The following is a 10,980-nucleotide window of genomic DNA, read 5'->3' as shown; positions in this document are numbered from 1 at the left end:
TCTCACCTCACTTGTGGTTTTGACTGGTTCCAGCTGGGTTTCCCCTCACCTCTCTACAAGATTCATCTTGCTAAGGTTGTCCGTTTTTGCATGTAGCAGATATAACAATACTTTCAGTCTGTGTCTTGTACTATTTTGCAGCATCGTTTCCTAAGAGCTGTCATAGCTCCTACTTCTCTGATCTTTGTTTTGGGCTTTATCTTGGGGTCTTCTCCTTTGCAATCTAAGATTTAAGTAGGACACCTCAGAGTGAGTTCTGGGCTTTCTTATCAATTCACTTTTGAAGAAAATATAGGTTTGTGCAATGTTCTCAAACTGTAAACAATACAAAAACATCAACAGAAAAATGGACAGACAAAAACCTGTACTATCTATAAGATGAAATATTAATCAGCAATCATAAAGAATAAGCTACCGAACCATATAACACCCTGGATGAATGAATCTCACATACTTTATGCTAAGTGATAGAAGACATATACAGAGAGTACATGTGTAGTGTATGAATCTATTTATTTAAATTCTAGAAAATGAAAACTAACTTGGAGAAAAGCTGATCAGTGTTGCTTGAAACTGAGGCAGAGGCATTGACAGATTGTCAAGGAACATAGGAAACCTTTGAAGGGTGGAGGTGTTCTGCATTTTCTTGCGAGGATTGCTTCATAGGTGTGCTATCAGTCAAGACACAAAATTGAACACATTTAATGGATGCAATTTATTGGAAGTTATACTTCAGCAAGGTTGATTAAAATCTGCATGCTGGCAATTCTCCCATTTACGACTTTAACAAAGAACTCTTATGAGTTTCAGACTGTGGATCCAGCCCTTCACTTGATAAAGCCATTTTGATATTTCAAAGGATTGTCCTACTTAATAAGCCTAAGATGATCTCAAGACTTACTTCCCAGAGGGCTTTCTCTCATTCAGTCAATTTCTGTCACAGAGGGACTAAGAGATGTGACTAAGGAATGCAGGATATGGTGCCTTTTAAAGTTAGACTTTAAACTCGCTATTAAGTGTGCATGTCTATGTGTGCACATGTGCAAATGCAAGTGTATGTGGTTACCTACAGAGCTCAGAAGAGACTGGAGTCCATAGAAATGGAGTTACAGGTGGCTGTGAGCCTATCCATTGTGGATGCTGGGAACTGAATTGTGTAGTCCTCTGGAAAAGCAGCAAGTACTCTTAACTCCTGAGCCATCTCTCCAGCCCAGGACACAGTGTTAAACAAAGCAGAGATCTGTTTTTGCACTATATGACACTTTAGAGATGGATGGACAAGGTTGGGTGAGGTGACTTCGTTGCTCCAACTCTTGGGAGGCCAACTTCTGAGAAAGCTTCAATTCTTTTCACATTTCACCCAGAAGAAAAAGTGAAAAGGTAACAGAAGTGACTGCGCCTTCTTTTCAGGTCAAAACCTTGATGTTATAGGGCCATATTTCACATCATGGTCGACTGGGAACCATTGTCTTTTGTGTATTCAACTGAATATTTATTCTATAAGCTATAACTTTATTTCCACAGTAGAAAGGAAAGTTAACGCCAAGAGCTAAAGCTTTGTCTAGGGTTCTTAGCGCCTTGGGCAGATATGTTCAGGCAGGTACTCTGTTGTTTTGAGACTATGATCTCAGCGTTTTACAGCGTTCACTGCGTTTTTGCATAGGTTGGAGGGGGTCATTTGCATAAAGCATGTCCTTTCAGCACAACTCAAGACTGACTTAAGACAACATGCACTGCTACATCCATCGGGCAGGAGAAGGCATCCACCAGAATGGTGGGAAGCGTGGGTGTCAAAGCCTTTAGGATGGATAATCTCTTCTGGGTGGGCACTTCTTGTCTTTCTTTGCTTCCTTTGCATACACCACGGATGCAGCCTACTCTCCGCCACTTGTGGAAGAAGCCACTTTTCTTTTGTGCTTGGTGTTCCTTGGGGAAGACAACTTTGAGTGGGACATGGTAGCACTAGCCTTCTTGCTTCAACTAAAGGATGACAAGGCAGTCAAGCAGGGAGAAGACACACAAGTTACTGCAAAAACTACCGTGTTCTCAGAGTGATTCCTAGATTAGATGCTGTTCCTATAGGGCATGCTAAGTGGGCATCACTTTGGATTTGTATTCTTAGCTGTAATTTCTGAAGGTAGAGCTAGTTTATCAAGTCTCCGAAAACACGAGGAGTTTCTTCATCTTCTTAGGAAGGAATATCTGGGTCTAGACAACCAGTTTGGGCAGAATTATGGCTGTCATTTTATTTCTAAAAAAGCAATTTGTAGTTCTGAGGACTTCCACATCAGATTTCAACACTTGGCACTCACACAATCTTGAGTGTAAAAAATAGCTTGTCTGATGAATTCTATTCCCTGTGACATTTTGCAGTCACAGGTCAGGGCACCTCATAGCCGCATTATGCTGGAATGGCAGCTTTTCCCTCTTAAAGACGAGCAAAATGAGATTGAAGAAAACAAGTCATTTTCAATCATCTGACTTCAAGGAAGCCTCAGTTATTCTCTCAGAAGGAAGGAACAGGACAATTTATGTCTCTTATTCTGATGCCACTGGAAACTGGGATACAGAAGCTTGGGTCAGCCAGTGCCAGATTTCTGTCTTTTGGGCTGCTTGTTCTTGGAAGCTGCAAGCTACAAAAGGAAATACACCTCCTCAGGAGATCAAGCTGGCCAGGGTGTAGCCATCTGCTCTGTTGGCAGAGACTGATATAGGCTGACTTCATAAATAATGGAGCTAGAGAAGACATACTGTTGCTGGTAGGGACACATTAAGACAGGCTCCTAAGCTGTCAGCATCTCAAAGTCTTGAGGACGGCTATAGTAGAAACCATACATCTTGATGTACAGTGTGATGGAGTTTTGGTAGCAAGACAGCACCCGGTGTGGAAGGATATCCTTTCTGGTCGGCATCCCCACTAGGTGCCATTTTAAAGATTGATGGTAGATCAATAGACAGGAGAGAGAAGTGGCAAGTGAGGAAGGCACAAGAATCACTGCACATATGTTTTTAACTACAGTGGTCATGAGCATCAAGATGAAAGTAGGGTGATAGTTGACAGCAAGCTATGGAGGGATTTTAGTGTGTGAGGGGCTTGGCTTGTAAGGAGGGATCTCCTGAGAAGTGACATCTCTAGTAAGCCCTAGGCTGTTATAACAGACCATACAGACACCTCAGGAACAATGTCTTTCCTGCTTCACTGTTGATGTTTAGATGTCCATCCTCTATGTAGCCATGTGCTTTAAGGAAAGTAGAAACCAAGTTTTGATTGGTCTGGGTTAATCATAACAGCCTTAATCCCCTGGGATTGACTGTTTTAGGACCATGCAAAATTAGATCATGTGACTATTTAGGCCATGCATTACAGATCTGCTCCAAATGAAAGAGAAATATGCTAGAAAACTACTGGGGAAATGTCCCCAGTTTTTATAATGAAAAGGTGATCTCTTTTGCAGATGTTGTCATGGCTTGGGACTGTGTGTGCTGCTTATTTGACAAATATGAGTCATTAAAGGCAGAGAAAAAGGATGGAAAAGGCTAGGGAGACAGCTCTGAAGATCCTGTGCACACACAAGGACCCGAGTTTGAGTATATAAAACTCATGTAAAAGAGTGGGGCCATGCTGTAAGTTTCTGTCACAGCAGTGTTAGGGGTGGGGTATTGTGGGGAGGACATGGAGACCCATAGGGCTTGTTGGCACCCAGTCTAGAAGAATCAGTAAGCTCCATTTTCAATTTTCCCTGTCTCGAAAAGGTCTGAAGTTCCCTGGTGGTGTAGTGGTTAAGATTCGGTGCTCTCACTGCTGTGGCCCAGGTTCGATTGCCGGTAAGGGAAGCTCTCTTCTTGCTGGGCAGTGATGGCGAATACCTTTAATCCTAGCACTTTGGAGGCAGAGACAGGCAGATTTCTGAGTTCAAGGACAGCCTGGTCTACAGTGAGTTCCAGGACAGCCAGATCGTCTTGGAAAACAAGCAAACAAACAAACAAAAAATGTCTTAAGGCTGCTGAAATGGCTTAACTGGCTCAGGTGCTGGCCATCAAGCCTGATGACTTGAGTTGGAGCCTTAGAACCCACATAGTGGTCTGTAGCAGGAATAAAATGAACCAAAACTGACTCAGTTCATTGATTTCATTGGCTTCCAGAACCAGTCTTGTTTCTCCTTTGTTAGTGTCTCAGGGGTGTTTGTTCTGGGCTCACTGTCCATTGGAGGTGTCTGAGGATCACCTAACCTCCTTAGCAATTGGATTACATCTTCAGCATTTAACTATTTTGGGTGATTCGGAGAGTAGCCATAACAGTGTGTTTGCCTCAATGAATCTGAAGATCTTCCAACTCTTTGTTTGGTCTAAAGCCCTATGGGAAAATTTGAGAATTCCAAAAGATTGGAGTATAAAATGCAAAGGCTTGTGCAGAAGAGACACCGTGTGAGCCCAGCAGCAGAGAGGCTCAGGAGAATAGTAAGTCCAAAATACAGCTGTGAGGGTTCTAATAAGCCAATTTCATTCTGGGAGGGTAGCTTGCTCCGGATGGCTGCCTGCAAGAGCCAGACCCACCTTCCCAGTGTAGCGTGGTGTTTAGGAGCTCAAGCTTTGGAGGCAGGAATCATTTAGCATGCTATCTAACTTCTCCAAGCGATATCTTTCTCCTTCGTAATGTGGACAGGAAAACAATATTTAACATATAGGAATGCTGGGAAGACTCTGCTAGCGCCTCGTGATGTATGGTCAGCACTGCACAGGTGCTCACATGAAAATAACTGTGACTTAAGATCTTTATCACTTTTACCACTGCCCTTGCTCTTTGTGAGCTCAGTCTGCCTATGAATGCCACACAGAGGATACTGTCAGAAGACTCTTTGCCCTTGCTGGGGATAACAAGGGCAACACTAACTGAACGTTGCCCCAGGCACCTTACCTGGTCCAGAGAGCTTAAGGAAAAAATGGACACACCATACCACACACACACACACACACACACACACACACACACACACACACACACACATCCAACCAAATGAAACCAGAGATGCCTCAAACACCACGGTTTTTAAATAGTTTGATTTTACCACGGGCATTTATTTCATTCCTATAGCCAGATTTAATTTGAGAATATGACTGTGATTCTTAGTCTGAACTTTCAAGAATCATGACCACAAATACCTTTTAAAAAAAAAATGCCTTGCAAAGGGAGGGCTTGATGGTTTGGTCTGTGGCCTTGGACAGGTTAAGTAGCCTGGTCTGCTGATTCGTGACAGGTGCCTCATATTCAGAAAGAACGGTTTTTGTTTTGGAAAAGTATGTGTAGAACCTTCTGGGATGTCTCCGGCATGAGCACAGCCCCGAGAAAGCCCGCTTTGCAAAGCTGGCTATTTATTTTACTTCTGCCAGATTATTGAAAGTTTGCCTGCTGAACACTCCCCAGAATAAAAATGACTTATTCTCAGGCTTCCCTTGCTTCTGATCCTGCTGCAGGATGGTGTGTTTTTCCTAATGATGCAGAATCTCTCGTTAAGTTCAGGAAACAGGATATAAGGATAAGTCAATTGACTCAATTTATGGACATAATAAAACGGTCCCTATTACCTTCAGCAGTGAAGGCAAGACAAGGTGAAACACAGTGTTGTAAAGTTATTATGACAAAATAGTTTAGTATTTACCTGACCAAATAAAGTGAAAATACTGCATTTATTTTTGAAGCGGCATTTCAGACATTATGACCGAAAATTAATAGCGGTAGACGATCGTTTATCCTGTCGCACGGGGATATTGCAGAGTTCACTCAAAGCCAGAAATATCTGCTATTAAATCATGGAAAACTAAAAAAAAAATTTTTTTGAAGTATTTCCTTGTGTCTGCTCTATGTCTACCATTGGCCCCACCAAGCCAGTGTTAACAGCTAAGGCATTTCTTTTTCCATCCTGTAATATAATTAAAAACAAATTTAGAAGCAGAATAGATGTTTTGTATGTTAGAGTCCTGCTAGCTTGGGAAAGGAATGGACAATTCATGCAGCTGTTTCTGCTGATTATAAACCCAGAAGAAGGAGGAAAAAAGGAAGGAAAAAAGGAAAAGTAAAAAGGAAGAAAGAAATAGAATTGACCAATATGTTTACTTTTTGTTCCCCAGTGAAAAGTAACTCTTTGGGAACAGACACAGGAAAATTAGGTGTAAATCAAATATTTTTAAGTAGCACTCCATCAAAAGAGATGCTCATAAGATAAAGGCAGGAGGCAAGCTTCCAGGGGACTAAGCACCGAGCGGCTGTGGGCAGTGTTAGCAACTCACTGAGACCACTGCAGTTCAAGCTAAGCTTAGTTTCTTGACTTGGCCATTTTCTATACCCTAAGATGGAGAGTTTGAAGTGTAGTAGTTTTATGTTTTCTGAATTAAGATGGGACTATAACTTCATGTTAGAAAAGCAAGACCGTGGGAATACAGATGATTTCACACACGTGTAAAGTGATTATCTAAGCACGCACTTGCATCCATTGCTGCAGGGGTGTGGCGTGCTCAGTAAGTCCCTTCAAGGCTTTGCTATCATCATCAGTATGAGACCACTCCCAAGCTGGGCAGTGGTAGTACACACCTTTAATTCCAGCACGTGGGAGGCAGAGGCAGCTGGATCTCTGTGAGTTCGAGGCCAGCCTGGTCTACAAAGAGAGTCACCCCCCCACAACAGCACTGTCTAAAATTGCACCTGGTCAGGCTCATCTTGCCCTGTCCACTTTACCCGACACTGCCTTTTTTTCTAAGACACTAGACAACTTGCCTTTTATGTTTGACGTTGAACAGCTTTTGATGTGGAACAGCTTCTTCCCCTTCTGCATATGAAACCAGGCTCTTCCGTCTGTCAGGAAAACATCCAGAACATTGTGTAGCACATAGTAGGACCTCAACACATTTAAAAAAAAATAAGTCTCATCTCTCTTCTACATAATATAGCACATTAGCTTTCATGGACTTCATAATAAAGCTTGAGTTCTTTAGACGGTAGATAGGCCCAGCTTCAGCCTACTTACCCAAATACATTTCCCCATTTCTCTCTCAAATGCTTCAGCTCTACTAAGTCATGACCTGTTTTGCTTGCTCGGTCCGTGCTATTCCTTTGCCTGGAATTCTTTTTGGCCTTTTTCTCCTGGCTAACTCAAATTCAATTATCAGGATTCAGTCTAATTTGGGTTTTCTTTCCCTGTCCCAGGAAACGTGGTATGGTCTTGCAAGTCTATGTACTTTTAATTCCAGCATGCTTTAACTCGGGAAGGTGATTTTGTACCGCCATTGCCCTCCTGGCTCCCTTTTCCCTTTAGCTGTGAGGTCATTGGGAATAAGAGGCCTACCTTGTGCAGGATGCGGTGCCTGCCTCCTTTTAGGAGTTTCTTGAGGCATGCATTCGATCAGTGATGCACAAAGATCATATATAATCCGAAGTCAGCAGCATCTCTTTTGCTAAGATCTGGGAAAGGCTAACCTGGCATCCTTCTCTCACGTTATTTTTATCTTCAGGGACACATCACCTTTGCCTACAGTTTCCCTTCTCACTGAGTTGTCACAGGCTGTTAATTTAGTGTCACAATCACCAAGCAGTAGAGAAGCTGGATGCCCAGGAGCAGGGAGTTCAAACCCCACTCTTGTTATCTACTGACTCATTAGCTTCTCTTTGCTTGTTTCCTCACTCATACAACAGGGAAAATTTGAAAATAATAGCATCTAGCCCAGGACACCTGGCAGAACCTCAACCAGTGGGTGACCACGAAGCACAGAGAGTTGAAGATGTTGCTGCTCCCAGGTAGCTGTGTAAACCATCCGTTGCAGTTGGCAGAGATTTCGGGGAGAGGTATGCAGGCCCTAGGGCTCCACCACAGCAGGTAAGTGGAGACATCTGTTGCACAGGTCCCTTTGTCTGTCCTGCCACCAGCATCTTCCCACACTGCAGGGTCCAGCACTCTCCTCTCCTCTGTGCTGGCTGCATCTGTGTCTCCTTCAGCTACGGCAGCTGGAACTGTCAAGTTCTGTCTCTTCTGTAGCCACTCAAGCACCTCTGTTCTGAGATGCCTTTAAAACTAGACTCCATGCCTGTCTTTAGGTACTGGGCCAGTGACCATGGTCACTCAGTTTTTGTAGATGTTTACCGCTCCTTGAGTATGGCACCTTTTCTAAGCTGCAAACATGGGTTTACTTATTTTAGATAGGCTCTCATGTGGCTAAGGCTAGCCCCAACTTCTCTATTTAGCTAAGGATTACCGATCTTCTTGCTTCTGCCGCTGAAGTGTTGAGGTTACAGGTGTGGGCCACCAGCACCATTATTTTTGGTGATGGAGTGCTAGGCAAGCACCTTACCAACAAGATATTTCATTTTTGTGTTTCTTAAATTGCAAAATTTCTTTATTCTCATTAGAAGGGGAAACTAATAACAATAAAGAACATGACAAGGTGTGCGTGCGTGCGTGCGTGCGTGTGTGTGTGTGTGTGTGTGTGTGTGTGTGTGTGTGTGTGTGTGTGTGTGTGTGTGCCTGTGTGGCATTTGGCAGTTCTCTGCTCTTGCTTTATTTTTGAGACCGTGCAGCACCCAAGGCCATTCTGACGTGAGCAGACCAAGCATAGGGCTCACCCCAGAGAAGTATCCCTTTGCTTTCCTCTTGAAGGAGTCCTTGCCTAAATGTGGGAGGCAGCCACTTTGGCAGGACCCAGCTGCTACAACATTGTTAATGCCAGCAAATAAAAGTGTCAGCGGCCTGGGTTGGGGGCAGCTAGCAGCCTGAGTTCAGTGTTAGTCTGTCCAGATCTGCCTTGTAGGGGGCTGTTTCAAATCCAGCCCCCATGAGTAGTGATTCAAAGTTATTTCCTATTGATGGCTTGCCCTGACCCCAGGAAAAGGTGTTTGGAGGTCTCCCTGCAGCTGCAGGCCACCAGGAAGGAGGGCTGCCTAGGCTTAAACTGCCCTCTCTCTCCAGCAGACGGCCCCACCCCAGCTAATGAATGGTTGGTGGAAGCTTCCCACCACTGCCTGTCCTGATAATAGAATTTTTGTATTACTTCTCATGAGACTCATAATCACGTGGAAAAAAAATGTAAGGAGGCTCGTTTTCTTTTCACCACTGGATGTATTTATTTACAAAGAGGGACTTTAAATGGCCGAGCACATGCTCTCCTTGGCAGTAAAACTCCACCGAGTTTTCTGTGATTCACCGAGTCTCTAGCCTGCTTCCGGCATGGCTAAGGCTGTGTAATGTCACTGCACTCACAGGGATTTGGGCCTTTTCTGCTGGTGCCACTGGACAGATGATTTCCACGTCTGGTGACAAGAAATAGTGTTTTCTGCCCAAGGTTGCCATTTACAATTCAGTTTGAAGGAAGGGGCTGTAGTTTTGGTACTTGCAGTCGATTGTGTAGAGGATGAGGATCGCTCTCTCTGTGTGTGAATATTCGACATACAGCTTCTGAAGCCTATCCGATCATCATCAGCCGGGAAGGCTTTGGTAAGTGTAAGGTCTCAGGAGGAGAGGAAAGTGGAGCCACATGTTGTTAACTGTTCCTTGGAATGGGCATGCTGAGTCATAGGCAGGCACTTCAAGTGATGCTTTTTGTATAGTTCTTAAGACACGTGGAAATGCCTTGGACACTAGTAAGTAGGAAACGAAATATACTCAGTATAATCTGAACACTCCAGAACAATAGGGATGTGTCAAGGGATACACCAAAGTACACATTGTGGGTGTCAATCAGGCTTCATTCCAAGCACAGGCCTATTGGTAATGCTGGCTTTTGATTTCTGGACTTCCTAGAGTGAACATGTATGACATAGGGAAAAAAAAAAACTCTATACGATTAATGTTTATGTAAAAAAAAGTAAAGTGGAACATCTCTTTCCATTGGTGACAATTTAAAACGGTTTGATCTTTTACAGTGTTACAAAACTCCTCAGGGTTCTGCTGTGCCATTCTGTGTGGGTAGGTAAATGGTCCTTCCTACCTTAGCCCATTCATGGATTTGGTGTGCATTTCACTCACTTCAGAAGTTATGATGTACTTCTGTGACAGATACCAATTTTTCCAGTGCAAGTCAGGGGTACTGGTGCTTTAGTGTCTGAGAACTTTATCTTTTCATCTAAGAGTATGATGAAGTTTCACACACAAATATAAGATCCTACATATAAGAATATATGTAGCCGGGCGGTGGTGGTGCACACTTTTAATCCCAGCAGTTGGGAGGCAGAGGCAGGCGGATTTCTGGGTTCGAGGCCAGCCTGGTCTACAGAGTGAGTTCCAGGACAGCCAGGGCTACACAGAGAAACCCTGTCTCGAAAACACCAAAAAAAAAAAAAAAAAAAAAAAAAAAAAAAAAAAAGAATATATGTATAATATGTATGTCTATATAGAGCACATATGGTTATGTGCAAAATTTTGCCAGTGTTATTCAAAAAATAGCTTCTTTAAAAATAATTAAATGACTAGCTTTTGTTTTTGATCTTTCACTATTTTAGGGACAAATGGCAAGCCCCTTTATTAAGTGATTCCCTCTCTTCTTCCTCCAATTATCATAGTGCTGTGGGTGTGTGAGTTTTGAATGAACACTTCATCAGATTAACTTGGAGGTTTGGACCTGCTCAGTGTATTTGTGTGCAACACTCACAGATGCAATTATGTCCTATAATAAGGATTCTGCAAATGCATCCTGTGGAATCACTCTTTTCTACATGTTTGTGAAAAGTCTGTCCTGAAAGAGACACCAGGGATGCTTAGCTCTCTGACCCTCCCGAGTCTGTTCTCAATGCCCACACCAGTAGACCCCAGTGGTCTGCAGTAAAGGAACTCTTCAGTTGACACCTAAAACAGTATTTCTCAATCTAATTCAGACAGGATACAGAGGCACCCTTTCAGAGCATTGTCAGAGCCTATGTAAGACATAAATAAACAGCTTTCTCTTGCTATGTTTAATGTGAGGCAGGAGAAAGATAAGCAATATAAGCACTAAGAGATATAA

This window comes from Mastomys coucha, unplaced genomic scaffold, assembly GCF_008632895.1.
Source record: "Mastomys coucha isolate ucsf_1 unplaced genomic scaffold, UCSF_Mcou_1 pScaffold15, whole genome shotgun sequence".
NCBI lineage: Eukaryota > Metazoa > Chordata > Mammalia > Rodentia > Muridae > Mastomys > Mastomys coucha.
This window is presented reverse-complemented; position numbering follows the sequence as displayed.